This window comes from Triticum urartu, chromosome 7A, assembly GCF_056163025.1.
Source record: "Triticum urartu cultivar PI428250 chromosome 7A, HENAU_Tu73, whole genome shotgun sequence".
Taxonomy (NCBI): Eukaryota; Viridiplantae; Streptophyta; class Magnoliopsida; order Poales; family Poaceae; genus Triticum; species Triticum urartu.
The window spans coordinates 632,464,213-632,483,223 of record NC_141879.1 but is presented as its reverse complement, the minus strand read 5'-3'; the positions used below and the strand labels follow the sequence as shown (position 1 = coordinate 632,483,223).

The following is a 19,011-nucleotide window of genomic DNA, read 5'->3' as shown; positions in this document are numbered from 1 at the left end:
TCAATGAGCTAGTCAAGTTGAGGCATACTAGTGACACTCTGTTTGTCTATGAATTCACACATGTATTATGTTTCCGGTTAATACAATTCTAGCATGAATAACAAACATTTATGATGATATAAGGAAATAAATAATAGCTTTATCATTGCCTCTAGGGCATATTTCCTTCAGGCTACGCTCGAGTCCCTCGTACCTACACAAAAACAATAGCTCAACGCAACCAACGCGCTTAGGGGTTGTCAATCCCTTCATGGTCACTTACGAAAGTGAGATCAAATAGAGATGATAAATAATATTTTTTTGGTATTTTTGGTATAGAGATGCAAGGTAAATAAAGTAAAAGCAAAGTAAAAGCAAAGCAATAATAAAGTGATGAAGTGTGATGAGAAAGAGACCCGGGGGCCATAGGTTTCACTAGTGGCTTCTCTCAAGAGCATAAGTATTCTACGGTGGGTGAACAAATTACTGTTGAGAAATTGACAGAATTGAGCATAGTTATGAGAATATCTAGGTATGATCATGGATATAGGCATCACGTCCGAGACAAGTAGACCGAAACGATTCTGCATCTACTACTATTACTCCACTCATCGACCGCTATCCAACATGCATCTAGAGTATTAAGTTTAAAACAGAGTAATGCCTTAAGTAAGATGACATGATGTAGAGGGATAGTTTCATGCAATATGATAAAAAAACCATCTTGTTATCCTCGATGGAAACGATACAATACGTGCCTTGCTTCCCCTTCTGTCACTGGGAAAGGACACCGCAAGATCGAACCCAAAGCTAAGCACTTCTCCCATGGCAAGAACAACCAATCTAGTAGGCCAAACCAAACTGATAATTTGAAGAGACTTGCAAAGATAACCAATCATACATAAAAGAATTCAGAGAAGATTCAAATATTATTCATAGATAGACTTGATCATAAACCCACAATTCATCGGTCTCAACAAACACACCGCAAAAAGAAGATTACATCGAATAGATCTCCACGAGAGAGGGGGGGAACATTGTATTGAGATCCAAAATGAGAGAAGAAGCCATCCAGCTACTAGCTATGGACCCGTAGGTCTGAAGTAAACTACTCACACTTCATCGGAGGGGCTTGGATGATGATGTAGAAGCCCTCCGTGATCTATGCCTCCTCCGGCGGAGCTCCAGAACGGGCCCCAAGATGGGATCTCGTGGATACAGAAAGTTGTGGCAGTGGAATTAGATTTTTGGCCCCGTCCCCGATCGTTTGGGGGTACATGGATATATATAGGAGGAAGAAGTACGTCGGTGGAGCTTCGAGGGGCCCATGAGGCAGGGGGGCACGCCCTAGTAGGGGGGGCGCCCTACCCTCGTGACCACCTCGTGGCTTTCTTGACGGAGGGTCCAAGTCTCATGGATCTTATCTGATGAGAAAATCACGTTTCCAAAGGTTTCATTCCGTTTGGACTCCGTTTGATATTCCTTTTCTTCGAAACCCTAAAGAGGCAAAAAACAGCAATTCTGGGCTGGGCCTCCGGTTAATAGGTTAGTCCCAAACATAATATAAAAGTGGATAATAAAGCCCAATAATGTCTAAAATAGTAGATAATATAGCATGGAGCAATAAAAAATTATAGATACATTGGAGACGTGTTGTAACACCCCAAAATTTTAACCATGATTTATTAATTAAAAAAATTCCATGGAAAATTAAATCTTTATTTTCTGGATTTATCTTTTGATTTCAGAACTACTCTTTTCTTTGATATTGTGGAGTTTTCACCCCAAGTGAAAACCTTTCAAAATATTGTTGCACTTGTATATCTTTCCAAGACCATTTCTTTTATCAGTGGAATTATTTCTATAATTAATTTTCCTGAGCTTTATTTCTTTAAAAATGGTTTTTCATAATTTTTAGGGTTCCGTTTGCACTACAACCCTTTCAAATACTCCTTTAAAATCCCCACCAAAAATTGGGGATGTCATGTGAGGTTCCCACATCACTTCTATGCAAAAACCTCTTTTAGTCATTTGGAAGTTTTGAGCCCTACCTCAAGTTTGCAAATCTGGATCAGTTTGTGGTTTGCACTGCAACCTATTTAAATATTTCTTTAAAAATTCCATCAAAGTTGGGAAATCTTAGTAGGAGTATATAATTCAACTTTATGCAAAAACCCATTGATGTTCTTTGAAAAATTTGAGCAAATCATCCCCATCTTCATTCTGGTCCAGCTTGGTGATTTGTATTGCAACCATATTTTTTCTTGCTCTTGTTACCTTGGGTTTTGTCCTGCTTGTAGTACACCCTACCGAACCCTTAAGTCCAGGAGATTGGACTCATTGGAGTATTTTTGGTACATGCAACAATGCATTTTATTTTCTGTCCAGAACTGAATATTTGCAAAACTTGCACTAACAAGTTTCTGGTTTTGCCAAACTAACCTTGCTACCCTCTTTATCATCTAATGAGACTATGATCTGGAGTTTTTGGCCACCCCAAGAGCTACCTAGATGACCATAGCATTCTGTCGAACACCTTGAGTGCATGAACAGAATTGGCATGAACCCTAGTTTGCATTTTGAACCTGCTTGATTTGCCAAACCAGCATGTCTATTAGCTCTCTTATAATCATTAGCCTAGTCCTGTTTAGTTGCAGAGGTATCAGAGAGGCCATGAACAGATTTTGACTAAACTTTGACTGGCTATAACTTTTTAAATATAAGTCCAATTGACTCGATTCTTTTTCTGTTGTTTCTCTAATTCTGCCTAGTTTATTTTCATATTTATTTGAAAATTTTCCAAGCAACTTTTTTGTACTGTTTTGAAACTATGTGTTAATTTAAATTTTCTTAAATAGGATTTTTGGAGAGAGAAGGCAACTTTCAAAAAGTGCACCACACTTGCATACTCTTGAAGGCAAGCATTCTGAACCCTGGCATAATATTGTTGTGTGTTGTTTGATGCGGTTACAACACCACCTCAACTTGGAGTATTCGTTATTTTATGTGATGATATGATCATACTCATGAGTGCATATTGACGATTCCGTGCTGTTGGAATTTGATATGGTTGTGATAGTAATCACCCTCGTATGCCTTTCATGCCTACCGGAAGGAATCCAGGAAAGCCTCTGTCTTGGGTAGACACGAGCTTGTATCTAGTTCTTCGTCGAGACGGTTGTGTCCAGTAAGGCATGGTGAGGTATGATGAGTTGTGATTCTGTCTGATTGGTGTGAAATATATTTCTTATGCTTATCATGCAGGAAATGCTTTAACCTCCTGAGTCGACCATAGATCGAGTCTTGTTCCAGTAACCCCCATACTTGTTTCGTACTACCACTCGTCCCTGCCATAGGTAGGGTACGGTTCAGTAAGTTGTCAACCCCTTCCTACCACACACCGTACAGAGAGGCCATGGTGGAAGATACCGGCTGCATCCGGTAGGCATGCCACCTGGTCCGGGGGCATGGGTGTTTCCGGTTGGAGCCGAGGGGGTAGCTCCCCTAGTTTGTGCGCGTGATAAATTTTGTGATCCCATGCTATTCGAGGTTGTAGCCTCCGCACTTAAAGTCTCGCTTAACGAGTGTCATGGGTGATTTCCAGACACCGGTAAGTTAGGCTGGTGTGTGCGGTCAGGAGTGTTTTCAATTAAAAGACCATAGATGGAATTAGTCCCGATGGACTAAAGGAATCCGTTGCTCGTGGGTAAAGAGTACACCCTTTGCAGAGATTATATCTATTCGAATAGCCGGGTCCATGGTTAAGGACTATAGTCTGGGATGGGTCAAGTGTCGGTCTTAGTGTCGGTCTTCGGAGGAAAAATTGCTAAACCAGAACATGGATCATGACTTGTGACTCATGATGGTTACTATTATTATGAACTAACCATTTACATCATTGAATTATTTCATATCCCTGGGACGGTTCTACCTCCTGGATATTCACTGTGATTACTCTCATATAAGTCCTTTATGTGGTGTCGCGGAGATGCCTGACTGTGGCATGCTTGTTATTCATTTACTTTATAAGCCCTTTATGTGGTGTCGCTGAGATGCCCGACTATGGCATGCTTGTTATTTAATTACTCTATAAGCCCTTTATGTGGTGTCGCACAGACACCCGACTATGGCATGTTTGCTTCTTATTTCCTTTATAAGCCCTTTATGAGACGTCGCTCAGACGTCCGACTGAGGCATGCCTTATATTATTATCCTTTTGAGGTGTCGCTTCGGACAGCCGATCGGTGCATTCTACTTCTACTCCCTTATTACATATTCATGTTGCATAATGAATAGCCCGCTTGCGTGCATCATGGACATTTATTTTGTGATTGACGTATGATCATAGAATAATTCAGGGCATGATTATCATTTGTTATATTATACCCGTGTTCATAATGTTTGCGAGTACATTCAAAGTACTCACTGGCTTGTCCCTGGCTATTGTCTTGGCCAAATTTCTTGCGTGGAGAGGGGCGTTGCAATGAAAGCCCCGGAACCTGCGCAATGGTGATAGCAGCCTCGCGAAGATAGGAGTTATCCAAGTCAGCTGTTCCTGTGGGAAGTGGAGTCCCATAGACGCCGATGAACCGCAAACCGCTTCCGCCATCAACCACTAGAAACCATTTGTTGTACTCATAGGCCAGAATGGTCTTGTACTACATATTTTGTATTTTTCTTGGAATTTATGTATCGAGTTGGTGCCTCATCAGCTAACAGTAATCCTGGGGCTAGTGAGCACAAGGGCCATTTACTGGGACATTAGTATCCCGAAACCCGGTCCTGACAACCTTGGTATCAGAGCCAGGTTGACCATTGGCTAATCCTATCTTTGCCAGGTCAATAAACCTAGGTAAATCAACCCACCAGACCTTAACCTAACCCTGGCCAAGCTTCTCGTGTAAGATAGCTACACAGTGACCCCGACACCTGTTGGCAGTCGGTGCCCAACCTATCAGCTTAGCCTGTCGATCACGCGCCAGTGACCGACACCTAAATTGTCTCTTTCGCAAGCGTGCGAAGGAAGACTTCGTCCCCTTTTTCTATAAAAAGGGCACGCTAGCCACAACCCATCATAGCACAGCCTCGACGCCAAAAACCAAGCTAAAATGCCTGGCCCCGTTGTGCACAATGAGACCACAACAACCAACCTTGGAGGTTTTGTGATCGTGCTAGCAAACCTCACCCGCCGTGCCTTTGCATTAGAAGAGCCCCCAGAATATGTTGTGTACCAAGGACCCATGAGCGGTGAGAGCCGTCAATTCTGGGCCACTGTGCACGTCTATGGTAGGGGTCTATCGCCAGAACGCACCTACAGGTTCACCGGAAGGACAACTTCCTTTGAGCCACAAGCCATCCAACTAGCTGCTCGAGAGGCTATAGTTCAACTCCGGCACTTGTCGCCCAGGGTTAACTGTCGCTCGTTCTACTACTACCCCAGCTGTGACGGGTATGGTAGGCCACCCCAGGTTGCCAACGGAGATCACAAGACGGATCCTGCATTGTTGCATCTGGTGCGCTATGTAAGTGCACTAGAGGAACTGTTCAATCAAATCACCCTTGATCTGATCGCAGCTCGTGGAGAACTAGTTCGCCGAGCCCCGGCAAGAGGAGGAGATGAGCCCGACGCCGACAACCCAGTCGTGCTATTCGGACAACCAATCGAATCCTTGAGGTCTGCCCGAGCCATCGACCAAAACACTTTGGTGTCCCCAGAAGTGCTTCGTCGCCTTTTCAGAACACGCTCCAACGGGATAGTGGCCAACAACCCCTGCGATGGTCATCATCGCTACCCTGACCCTGCAGCTCCTCAACCCCCTCCAGCTAACCCCGACGGTGAAACCCATGGAGAAGCCTCGACGTCCACAAGGCACGCCCGCTTAGATATAAACGAGGTAGACTAATTCACTCGAGTAGTACCGAGTCTTAGTATGTCCACGCCCTGTAATTGTGTGATATTGTATCGCCATAATTAAATGATGTCTACTTGTGCGCCCCTAATTTTAATAGTAGCCATGCATGAGTATGTTGGTGTACGATTGCATTTTTAATTCCGGGCGTAGCTTCCAAGAACCACCCCCGACGACACCCACAGTAATACGTCACTTTTGTGAGATATGTGTATCTGTGGCATTAACCCCGGCCCCATAGAGCAGAACCGACAAACTAGTTGCCCCTTACCGTGATAAATGACCCATCCCAGGTGCTATATAAAAGGCCACCTCGTGACCTTGCCCAGTACCCCTCACCTTGTGCACAACGCTCACAGCCATTCCTTTGCCATGCCGAGCCCTAGTATTTATCTGAGAACTCCAGACGCAACCCAAGGTAGCTTTGTTAAAATATTGTGGGATTTTACCTGCAGTACAATGAGTTCTACCCATCCGAGTTGCTCAAATCGAGGATCACCCCATCCACCTCGAAGTATTGGGCAGTAGTGCAGATCCCTCCCACAAACCCAAACCAAGACCCAACGGAAGTCTCCTTCATGGGAAAATCTATGCCGACCCCGCAAATGGCCATAGAAGCTGCTGCGTACGAAGCGCTTGCTCGCCTTCGATTCGCGGTACCCTATGCCAGCGAACGGGGGTATTATTACTTCCCGAGTCGTGCAGCACCCGGAGAAGTAGCATCGTTTCCCGGTGGACGAATTGAGAGAGACCCAGTACTGGCCAACCTTGCCCAGTATGTCATCGCTCAAGAGCGTTTGACCCAGCGAGTAATGGGTTATCTCCAGAGCCTCGCTGATTTAAATCCTCAGATCGCCATCGGCAGACCACTGAGGCCCGACCAGGAGAGACGCATTCATCAACTAGTCAATCCGCTTCCCCCGATAGAAGAAGAGTGTGCCCCAGTACCAGAGACGTTTTCTCAGGACTCTGTCTATTTGCCTTTTTCATTGTAGACGTCACTGCTATGTTTATTGTCCCAGCCTTTATTTATGTGTTGCAACTTATGCGTGGTATCCTAAATTTGTGCGACGAATTAAATAATTGGTTTCAATTAATGTGAAGTAGTTTTTACTGCTGTTAATTTTGATTAACTGTCGTCGCTCTCGGTAAATTCGGAAGTGAGATTTTTCCCTGAGTTGTTGCGACATATATCTCTTCACGACATAGATTTTTATTCACGCAGCACCACGACAGCGGACTCACAACCCCAAACCACTCGACCACGTGCACTAATTGCAAATCCTCGTGCACCTATTGCATCTAACTAATTACCTACCTAATACACCACAGTCTCTGAAGGAGAGAATTGTGGGTAATTATTCGGGTGCAAGTTGCCTACAACACACTGACAGCAGTTAGCACCCGACACCGCACTTAATCCTCATGATCACCGCCACCGCGGAGAGCTAACACTCGAGCGGCAGCATCACGACGATCATCGAGGATCTTCGCGCACAAGAGCACGGAGAACCCCAACAATGCCGCCAACCCTCCGCACACCAGGATCATGCACCAGTCCGGCATCACCTCCGCCATTAGAGCCTCGTCTCGAGCTCCTGCAAATAGAAATGGAGGAGAAAGGAGAAGGATAAGCGAGGCCGGGTGTGAGGAAGAAGAAAGGAGCACCTCGATCATTTTATAGCTCGAGATCGGTGTACGGTGGGCGAAGTCCACCAGCGCCGCTCGTCGCTCGATCGCCGGTGTTCGGAGGCGAATCCACGAGCAGTGCCGACAGCGCACTGGCCCGCGAGGTGAGTGCACGCTGCACCGGCAGCTAGCACGCCGCGCACTACTGCAGTACGGCCTAGATGCCCTATGCGCTAGACGTCGCCGGTGGAGAAAGCGCGGGAAAGCGCAAGAGAGAGAGGAAGAAGAGAGAGCCAGAGGTAGAAGAAGAGACTGACAGTGGGCCCTAGGTCCACCCATCAGCCAGAGAGAGCACTGTGCTCTTGGGTGCGACCAGCGTATTTTAGAAATTTAGAATTTAATTCTAAATTTTCTGTGACCAAAAGTAGAAATATCTCGTTTTCCCCCAACCATGGATTTTTCCACGCAGCGCCAGTATCCCACACTGTAGTTTTACACCACTTATTTGCCCATTCACTGTAGCCACATTTTATTAAATGGGTAGGATGGTTATTTTTGTGATATTACTTTGAGATAGTAGGATTAATTCTTTTTCAAAGCAGCCCTTAGAAAATCTCGAGGACGAGATTTTTCTTAAGGGGGGTAGTGTTGTAACACCCCAAAATTTTAACCATGATTTATTAATTAAAATTTTTCCATGGAAAATTAAAATTTTATTTTCTGGATTTATCTTTTGATTTCAGAACTACTCTTTTCTTTGATATTTGGAGTTTTCACCCCAAGTGAAAACCTTTCAAAATATTGTTGGACTTGTATATCTTTCCAAGACCATTTCTTTTATCAGTGGAATTATTTCTATAATTATTTTTCCTGAGCTTTATTTCTTTAAAAATGGGTTTTCATAAGTTTTAGGGTTCCATTTGCACTACAACCATTTCAAATACTCCTTTAAAATCCCCACCAAAAATTGGGGATGTCATGTGAGGTTCCCACGTCACTTCTATGCAAAAACCACTTTTAGTCATTTGGAAGTTTTGAGCCCTACCTCAAGTTTGCAAATCTGGATCAGTTTGTGGTTTGCACTGCAACCTATTTAAATATTTCTTTAAAAATTCCACCAAAGTTGGGAGATGTTAGTAGGAGTATATAATTCAACTTTATGCAAAAACCCATTGATGTTCTTTGAAAAATTTGAGCAAATCATCCCCATCTTCATTCTGGTCCAGCTTGGTGATTTGTATTGCAACCATACTTTTTCTTGCCCTTGTTGCCTTGGGTTTTGTCCTGCTTGTAGTACCCAAACCCTTAAGTCCAGGAGATTGGAACCATTGGAGTATTTTTGGTACATGCAACAATGCCTTTTATTTTCTGTCCAGAACTGAATATTTGCAAAACTTGCACTAACAAGTTTCTGGTTTTGCCAAACTAACCTTGCCACCCTCTTTATCATCTAAAGAGACTATGATCTGGAGTTTTTGGCCACCCCAAGAGATACCTAGATGACCATAGCATTCTGTTGAACACCTTGAGTGCATGAACAGAATTGGCATGAACCCTAGTTTGCATTTCAAACCTGCTTGATTTGCCAAACCAGCATGTCTATTAGCTCTCTTATAATCATTAGCCTAGTCCTGTTTAGTTGCAGAGGCATCAAAGAGGCCTAGAACGCGTTGGCATTTTGTCGAACGCCTGGCGTGCGTGCTCTGGGCGCGGCCAGAGCGCACGTTTTGCACGCGCGCGCACCGAGCCGCCGTGTCTTGTTGCCGCCCTCCCCGTGCCCGTGCTGACCCTTGGCCACTCGCCGCCAACGCGCCTGACCCTTCCTCATCGCAGAGCCGCCCTAGCCACCGCCTGGCGCCCCACAGGGCCACCACCGCAAGCCGCCACCGCCGCTCCGACAGCCTCTGCCATGGACGGCGCCGCCCGAGCCACTCCAGCCCGCCAGCTGTCCTCTGGAACAGCCCGAGCTTATCCACGAGCACGTCCGCTAGCGCCCGTCGCCGCCACGCGCCCCCTGGCTACAGAACGACGGTTCGCCGGTGTTCTTATCCCCGGCCGCCGCAGAACCGACCTCGACCGCCTATAAAAGGGGCCCCGAGCTCGTCCAGACCCACAGGCAACCTCAAGCCACCCCCTAGCACTCCCATAGCCAGCAATCGACGAGGGCAGGCCGTCCTCCTTGTCTCCGGCCAGTTCGGCCACCGCCACGCTCCGGTGCCATGCGTCGCGAGCAGAGCCTCCCTAGCCCTTCCAACGCCACCACCCGACTCCCCTCGACCGTGCGGAGCCTCCCAACCTCTCAGCTTCCACTGGGAGCCACCATAGGCCGAGACCCATTTGTTCCTGAAGACGTCGTCCGCCGCGGAGCTCGCCGCCGGCGAGCCCCTTCATCCCCGCGACCCTCTCGACCACCGGGAGGATCGTCATAATGCAGTGAACATGTTCCCGCCGTCAGAGCCCTGCGAGGAGCCACCAATCACCGGCGTTGATCGCCGGAGCTCCGCCTCTACTCGGACAGAGGAGGAAGGAGGCGCGGGCGACTGGTCAAACCTGACCAATGGGCCGAAGGGACCCACTGTCAGTGACCCAGCGACGACCTGCGCTGGTTTAAGTGAAGACGTAAAAGCAGAAGTACGCCTTCTCTGCCTCGAAAACGTATTACTCCCCGAACCGTTTTCTTTTTCTGATTTTTATTAAAAACGGATTTTGACTAAACTTTGACTCGCTATAACTTTTTAAATATAAGTCCAATTGACTTGATTCTTTTTCTGTTGTTTCTCAAATTTTGCCTAGTTTATTTTCATATTTATTTGAAAATTTTCCATGCAACTTTTTTGTACTGTTTTGAAACTATGTGTTAATTTAAATTTTCTTAAATAGGATTTTTGGAGAGAGAAGGCAACTTTCAAAAAGTGCACCACACTTGCATACTCTTGAAGGCAAGCATTCTGAACCCTGGCATAATATTGTTGTGTGTTGTTTGATGCGGTTACAACACCACCTCAACTCGGAGTATTCGTTATTTTATGTGATGATATGATCATACTCATGAGTGCATATTGATGATACCGTGCTATTGGAATTTGATATGGTTGTGATAGTAATCACCCTCGTATGCCTTTCATGCCTACCGGAAGGAATCCGGGAAATCCTCTGTCTTGGGTAGACACGAGCTTGTCTCTAGTTCTTCGTCGAGATGGTTGTGTCCGGTAAGGCATGGTGAGGTATGATGAGTGGTGATTCTGTCTGATTGGTGTGAAATATATTTCTTATGCTTATCATGCAGGAAATGCTTTAACCTCCTGAGTCGACCATAGATCGAGTCTTGTTCCAGTAACCCCCATACTTGTTTCGTACTACCACTCGTCCCTCCCATAGGTAGGGTACGGTTGTGACGCCCCGATTGGACCGTACACTAATCATACATGCAAACGTGTACGATCAAGATCAGGGACTCACGGGAAGATATCACAACACAACTCTACAAATAAAGTAAGTCATACAAGTATCATATTACAAGCCAGGGGCCTTGAGGGCTCGAATACAAGAGCTCGATCATAGACGAGTCAGCTAAAGCAACAATATCTGATTACAGACATAAGTTAAACAAGTTGCCATAAGATGGCTAGCACAAACTGAGATACAGATCGAAAGAGGCGTAGGCCTCCTGCCTGGGATCCTCCTAAACTACTCCTGGTCGTCGTAAGTGGGCTGCACGTAGTAGTAGGCACCTCCAGAGTAGTAGCAGTCGTCATCGACAATGGTGTCTGGCTCCTGGATTCCAATGTCTGGTCGCAGCAATCGGGTAGAGTAAAGGGGAAAAGGGGGAGAAAAGCAACCGTGAGTACTCATCCAAAGTACTCGCAAGCAAGGAGCTACACTACATATGTAGGCATTGTTATCAAATGGAAAAGGGGTATCATATGTGGACTGAACTGCAGAATGCCGGTATAAGAGGGGGACAGCTAGTCCTATCGAAGACTACGCTTCTGGCCACCTCCATCTTGCAGCATATAGAAGAGAGTAGATGGTAACTTCACCAAGTAGCAACGTATAGCATAACCCTAACCGATGATCCCCCCTCGTCGCCCTGTGAGAGAGCGATCACCGGTTGTATCTGGCACTTGGAAGGGTGTGTTTTATTAAGTAACCGGTTCTAGTTGTCATAAGGTCAAGGTATAACTCCGGGTCGTCCTTTTACCGAGGGACACGGTTATTCGAATAGATCAACTTTCCTGCAGGGGTGCACCACATTTCCCAACACGCTCGATCCCCTTTGTCCAGACACACTTTCGTGGGTCATGCCCGGCCTCGGAAGATCAACACGTCGTAGCCCTACCTAGGCACAACAGAGAGGTCAGCACACCGGTCTAAATCCTATGCACGCAGGGGTCTGGGCCCATCGCCCATTGCACACCTGCACGTTGCGTACGCGGCCGATGAGCAGACCTAGCAACCTCCATTACAAAGGAAGTTGCGTTACGCAGTCCAACCCGACGCGCGCCGCTTAGTCGTTGACGTCACGAAAGCTTCGGCTGATACCACGACGTCGAGTGCCCATAACTGTCCCCGCGTAGTTGGTTAGTGCGTATAGGCCACTGGCTAGACTCAGATCAAATACCAAGATCTCGTTAAGCGTGTTATTTTAAAGTAACCGCGAACACCGACCAGGGCCAGGCCCACCTCTCTCCTAGGTGGCCGCAACCTGCCCTGTCGCTTCGCCATAAAGTAACAGTCGGGGGCCGTCGGAACCCAGGCCCACCACTACCTGGGTGGAACCACCTGCCCCTTCAGCCCCCATCTCCGAACAGTAACATAAGTATGTAACAGTATATAGTATATGTACCCGCGATCACCTCCCGAAGTGATCATGGCCCAGTAGTATAGCATGGCAGACGGACAAGAATGTAGGGCCTCTGATGAAATACTAGCATCCTATACTAAGCATTTTGGATTGTAGGTAAAGGTAACAACAGGACTAGCAAGGACATGCTATGCATCAGAATAGGATTAATGGAAAGCAGTAACATGCTACACTACTCTAATGCAAGCAGTAGAAAGAGAGTAGGCGGTATCTGGTGATCAGGGGGGGCTTGCCTGGTTGCTCTGGCAAGAGAGAGGGGTCGTCAACACCGTAGTCGTACTGGGTAGCAGTGGCGTCGGTCTCGTAGTCTATCGGAGAGAAGAGGGGGGGAAGAAACAATAAATATTAAGCAAACAGATGCATAGCGATGCATGACATGACAAGTAGCGGTGATAGGGGTGCCCTAACACGGTATGAGGTGATACCGGTGAAGGGGGGAATCATCCGGGAAAATATCCCGGTGTTTCGCGTTTTGAGACAGATGAACCGGAGGGGGAAAGTTGCGTGTTCGCTATGCTAGGGATGCGTGACGGACGAACGGCTTGCGTAACCGGATTCGTCTCGTTGTTCTAAGCAACTTTCATGTACAAAGTTTTTTCATCGGACTTACGGTTTATTTTCTATGAATTTTCTAAGTTTTAAACATTTTCTGGGCTTAATTTTTAATTCGAAAATAATTATTAAAATGCTAGGGCACCCAGCACAGGGTACACAAAAGTGCACCCAGTGGCTGACAGGTGGGCCAAGGGGTCCCAGCGGTTGACTGGTCAACAGGGGTGGGCCCCCCTGTCATTGATTGTTCTAACTAACTACAGATTTAACTAACTAATATAGTTCATTAGGATAATTAAGATTAATTAACTAATATAATTAAGCGTTTAACTAATTAATTAATAATTTATATTTTTTTTAAAAAAAATTAGATAAACAGGGGCGTGGGCCCCTGTGGTCAGTGGCCCACAAGGCCTAACGGGCGTGGGCTAATGGAGCGGAGCCCCGGTTGTGCAGGCGCTGCCCACCCGAGCGATGACTGGGGAAGCCGGGCACTGGCGCCGGCGGCCAGGGGCCGCACGGGCGCCGGCTGGATCAGGCTGGCGGGCCAAACGGGCAGGGGTCGGGCACAGGACCCCTGGCGGGCGCTCGCCCAGCAGGGCAGGCGAGGCCATGGCCTCGGCCGATGGCGGCCCCAGGGCGAGGTCGCCGGTGATGGGGAAGCCGCCGGACGGAGCAGGCGGGAGAGAGCGGCGGCGTAGGACGGCGTGCGGCGGCCTTCGGCGACGCGCAAGAGCGCAGCAAGACGCGTAGGCCGGGTGGGAGCAATGGTGTTAGGCAGCAACAGCGGAGGTGGCCGGCCGCGGGCGACGACGGGGGCGGGCGAACGGGACGCGGCCGGCAGAGCGCAGGTGGCGGCGGGCTGCAGCAGCGCGGCGTCGGCAGAAGAGTGGGACGGTGCGGCTAGCAGGGACGAACCCAGGGCAAGGCAAGCGCGGTGGGGGGAGGCAAGGCGACCAGGGGCGCGACGCGAGGGCGTGCAAGGGCGTGGGCGCGCGATGGCGGTGAGCGACCGCGGGTAGTGGCCAGAGTTGGAGCCCGAAGGAATCGAGCTCATGCGCCCAGGTTCGACGATCCAGGAATCGAGCTCATGCAACTCCTACGCAAGGCCACGAGTACGGTGGCGTGCTCCACATGCTCTGAAACGAACGGCATCGACGGGGGCGAGCCCATCGGCGGCGACAGGGGCTCGGCAACAGCAGCAGCTTAACCGAGGCACGGGATCGAGCTAGGGGAAGAGGGGAAAGACGTACGGGCTCACCGGGATCCTGTAGGTGCGCAAAAGGCAGCTTGGGGGAGGCTCGCTGGCGCCGGAACCATCGCCGGAGTGTGTTGGAGCCGAGGAAGAAGAAGACGAGGCGTGGCGGCGATGCAGTGATCCCCGACTCGGACTCATGGTCGAGGACGACGTAGCGGAAGCGGGTGGAGCTCGTGGACTCGACGGATAGGCGAGAGGCGGTCGGCGGCTACGCGGACGACGACGGTGCAGCCATGGCAGCGCTCGGGCGCCGGTCCAGATCGAGAAAGGGAGCGAGGGGAGAGGAGAGGGGGATCTGGGGATCAAGGGTTTGACGGGGGTGCGCGGAGATGGCCTTATCCGCGCAGGGAGACGACGGAGGGAGGCGCGGGATGGCTGACGCGTGCGTCCATGGCCGGGGAGATGGTGCCACGCCTCTGTTTGATGAACAGAGGTAAGGGATAGGGGGTGAAGTTGGGCTGGGCCGATTCAGTAGCTAGTGGGCTAAGTGCACGGGAGGAGCGGGGAGGGGGTCTCTTCTATTTGTTTTCTTTTCTTTTTCTTTATTCCTTTCTTTGTTTTATATTTTTGCCTCGGTTATGTAATTTAGTTTAGTACCAAATTAATTTTTGTTATAAATGGGACTTAACACATAATTCAAGCACAAATTTTAGGGACCACCCACAAATACTTAGATTATTATGATAGGCTTAATTATTTGTTTATTTTGAAAATGCAAAAATAATTGTTGTTGGACCATTTATTATTTTCCTAGGAATTTATCTGTGAGCCAAATGATGTTAGTTTCTGCATGATAAATCCTTAGTGAATATCGGCAACACCACCAACATTTTTATTTTAGTTTTGAAGTTTTTTAATTAATTGGCTTGCATTTTAAATTTGAATTTCAAACCGGTTCTGAATCATCACGAGATTAGCAACAATAATCATGGCGATGTGGCATCAATAGCAGAGGTTCACTGTAGCTTAATTATCCAGGTGTCACAATTGTCCTCCACTACAAGAAATCTCGTCCCGAGATTTAAGAGGGGGAGGCCGGTGGAAGGGATTTGATTACGAAATTCTAACGAGTCTTCTTCTCCTTATTGTACCCGTCGAAGAGGTTGATCCTTCCGTTGACGTCTTCAGTCCTCTGCTACAGGTTTTCATGATGAAGTCATCATCCTATCTTCGGGAATTCCATCGCACTTACGAAAATGATAAGGGGTAACTTCAGAAGAGCTTGCCTCTACAAGGTTGCTTAGCTGGTAGATAACACCAGGAAAGGTGGCGGAAAGCAACTCTCGAATTGAAACTTAAGAAAATATCGAGAGCAAAGTAAGGAGGTATCACGGGAAGTTTCAGGCGGGCAGGCAATCGTTCGATGCCTGAAATAGGGCGTGAAAGGGGTTCAAAGCAACGGGAATAAGTGTTGTGTCTGATACCAAAATAGATTACTAGGAAGATGACCCATGAATTACATATGAAATCAAGCGCGAGGAATAACTTTGGCAACATGGGTGTACCGGAGAGTTAGGTTTCGATCCTGGGACCTATGGGTTATGGGCCCACCAGGTGGGTTAAAAGTAGGAAGGGCGGTGACGTCTTGCACGATCATGTAAGCAAGGCATGTCAGAGGATAGCCTGTCAGTTATGTCGGCAACAACATCGATACCAAGGGCAAGGGACGAAGAGAACCATTTTCTTGCTTGTTGAACGAGGCGGACCATTTAGGCAAGGTTCTCGTCCATCGATGGCTACCAGAATGTCAGCAACAATAGTAACAGGGTCTTACTGACAGAGTTGTCACCGAGGTGTTTACATAAGCAGTGAATTATCACTGCTTAGATCATATATATCACAAGAAAGATTAAACAAAACAATGGAAAGGAAAATATGATTATCAAATTAAAAAAAACAATGGAAAGGAAAATGTGTTTAAACACATATTTCAGGGGTATATCCTTCCCACGGACAAGTAGGGCATGATATCCATGACAGGATATAGAGTAGAAAACCATTTAGGTAAGGGGAGAGAAACTTCATGACATTACCCATACAACGGTGTTTGGATAATTGAGCAAGAAACATTTACCATTGGGCTTCAAATGTTCGTATTGAATATCAGAGTATCAGTGACATGCTTCGGGATAGCATTGACAAGGTCTTCAAGCAAAGGTCAGACTCTGGACACACGAAGGATCCATCAGGAACAACTTGTAGAATAAGTCTTACAATTTCCTCATGAAAGAATGGCTAACCTTGCAGAAAAGGAAACTATAACAATAGGTCCTCTGCCCAGGTGTTCTAAGCATGACATCACCTTACCGGATCAAATACTAATGTTATAACTCTTGGGAAATTGTTCTAACCATCATATCTGACCGAGATTCAGATCTGAAGGGTGTCAGGATACCTCAGACTCAGGATGTCTGAGAAGAAAAGGTACAACACAATTGACGAGACGACATTGTAAGATTCTCGGGAGATGTACTATGGAAGCGAGTTCTGAAACAAGAGTTCATCATTAAAACCAAGGAGAGGATGAAGAGGTGGCTGATGAACTCAGTGACAATTCAGTGAGATTTTCAAAAGATGGATTTCCACACTTATGTGAACAAGGAGATAACATTTGTCGGATCAGATGATATAAGGATGTATGCTCGAGGAAAACATACACAATTAAGCATTGGTTGAAAAGTGCACCCAAAATATGGTCTTAGGTAGCATCATCAATGTTAGTAAGGTGATTCAACAACCAATAGTCTAAGAATGAAATATCAACCATTAACTTGAAAGCAATAGGGTTGCTACAAACACGAACAAGTTTGTGTTGAACGGAAGGCAATAAAGTGGTCGATGATAACACAAATCATTGAGGGCAAGGATGGCACTTCTCATCATGAATTCAATTGATATCCTGGAAGGGGTCAAAATGTTGATGAAGATCATGACACATTTGTCGAGAGGTTTCATGAAGATATAATCGCTCATCGATGACATCAAGTCACAGGAATGATGAAGCAAGAGGTTATCGGAACCATGGGCACGACACGAACTCGAAACCAAGCTTGGTTGTTCGAGGTGGAATGATAAGACAAGGAAATCAACGCAAGCTTAGCTCAGCATAAAAGATTGTGTTCCGGGAAGATCCAAGATAATCTCGAGATACCAGGGGGATAATACTCGACGAAAGATCAAGTAAAGGTTGGACTGGTGTATTGATCCACAGAAGACAAGTACTTAAACTTGCCCGAGAAATGGGATCTAAGAAGAACATATGGTCGAAACCACGATTAGAAAAGAATCAATTCACCGATACCAAAGGATATTAGATCAAGGAATTAGTTACTACTACAAGAAGCTCCCATGATAAGTTCCACATCGGGTCCATGGGCATGAACATAAAGTTCAAGGTCGACTCCCACTTATTCAATGAATAACCTTTCATTCACTTCTCGTCTTGGTAAAACTGTAGTGTTGGAATTTTATTTGGTAGAACACCGGAAAAGTATGACTTGTGAAAACTTCTGGGTTCTCACGGATTAGGGGAAGGCATAGGTTCAACCCATCGGGCATCTTAGTAACATATACCACAAGTTTCAAAAGTAAATACACAAGCTCGAAAGCAGAGCATGGTTGGCCAAGCAGAGGATACAATTTACCACAGGCATTATGTATCAGAGGAAGAACTCACAAGGTGATTGAATATGAAGGACACTATCGGATAACAATCCAACAATGGATCGAGCGATCCACAACGGAGCCAATGTGAGTATCGGTACTCACTCAGAGGAAGAAAGAATGCAGAGGCATCAGATTCAAGAATCACCTAATTAGTCTGATGCTTAAATAGAAAGAAATTACGGTTTCCAAAATGAAGGATCAAAAGGAGACGCTCTGATCAAGGACAAATAAGTTGGATAGACCAGAGGCACATTTGACGACAAATAGTTTGGTCGAGAACCAGCTCATGTTCAAAATGACATCTTAGCCGGAAGATAATTTAGAAGGGTTGATTGATGATTGTGTGCATTCGCACACATGTCGAATCAATAGGATGAAAATGACGGTGTCAAAAGATACTAGTGAATATTGCTAGTGATATGGGAGCATACATAATGTAAGCATACAAGTATTTGCAGAGCAATAGTTTGAATAGGAGGCTCAGAAGGTCGGATAGTATTTCAGAGTATCTTATGAAGCATACAAACAACTGGGGATGAACGGATACTCGATAGTGCGAGGAATTTTCAATAAGGGTATTCATGTGGTAAAGAACTGCAAGGCAGTAAGCTTAAAGGATTTTCGAAACAACGGAGAGCAATTTAGGGCATCTTGTAATAACAAGAGCAACTGAGGTTGAATGTATGAACGACAATTGTAGGTAGTTTTCCCTAAGGGCATTTCGGTGGTAGGGAATTGTAAAGTCCATGGGCACAAGGGTCTCGTGAAAACATCGGAGAGTAGCTTCGGAATCTACTGGCGCAGCAAGTGATCATCTGTAATAAGGGGCTCTCCGGGAGGAAGTAATTACGAGAACCTAGAGTCAGAGTTAGTAAAATCGTTTAACCTGAATAAAAGAGATGTCAGAGTCCCAGAGTAAGGAGCGAGGAGTAAAAGATCCTAATACCACCCAGCTGGCGACGTGGGCCCATAAGGCACACAACCATGTTAGTAAAAGTTTTTGTAATGTCTAGACTCGACTTCGGCCAAGGAGTGTGGAAGGGGGATTCCTACAGGCAGTCGGCTCTGATACCAACTTGTGACGCCCCCGATTCGACCATACACTAATCATACACGCAAACGTGTACGATCAAGATCAGGGACTCACGTGAAGA

At 46.6% G+C, this 19,011-nt stretch overlaps 1 long non-coding RNA gene across 1 annotated transcript; it reads right to left on the bottom strand.

Annotated features, from left to right (window-relative positions):
* Positions 1–10,983: 10,983 nt before the first annotated feature.
* On the bottom strand, positions 10,984–14,619 carry LOC147960834 (uncharacterized). Its single transcript, XR_015611623.1, has 2 exons — positions 14,187–14,619; positions 10,984–11,305 (listed from the first exon to the last, which is right to left on the bottom strand). It is a non-coding gene; the product is annotated as an uncharacterized LOC147960834 (long non-coding RNA).
* Between the last annotated feature and the right edge of the window lie 4,392 nt (positions 14,620–19,011).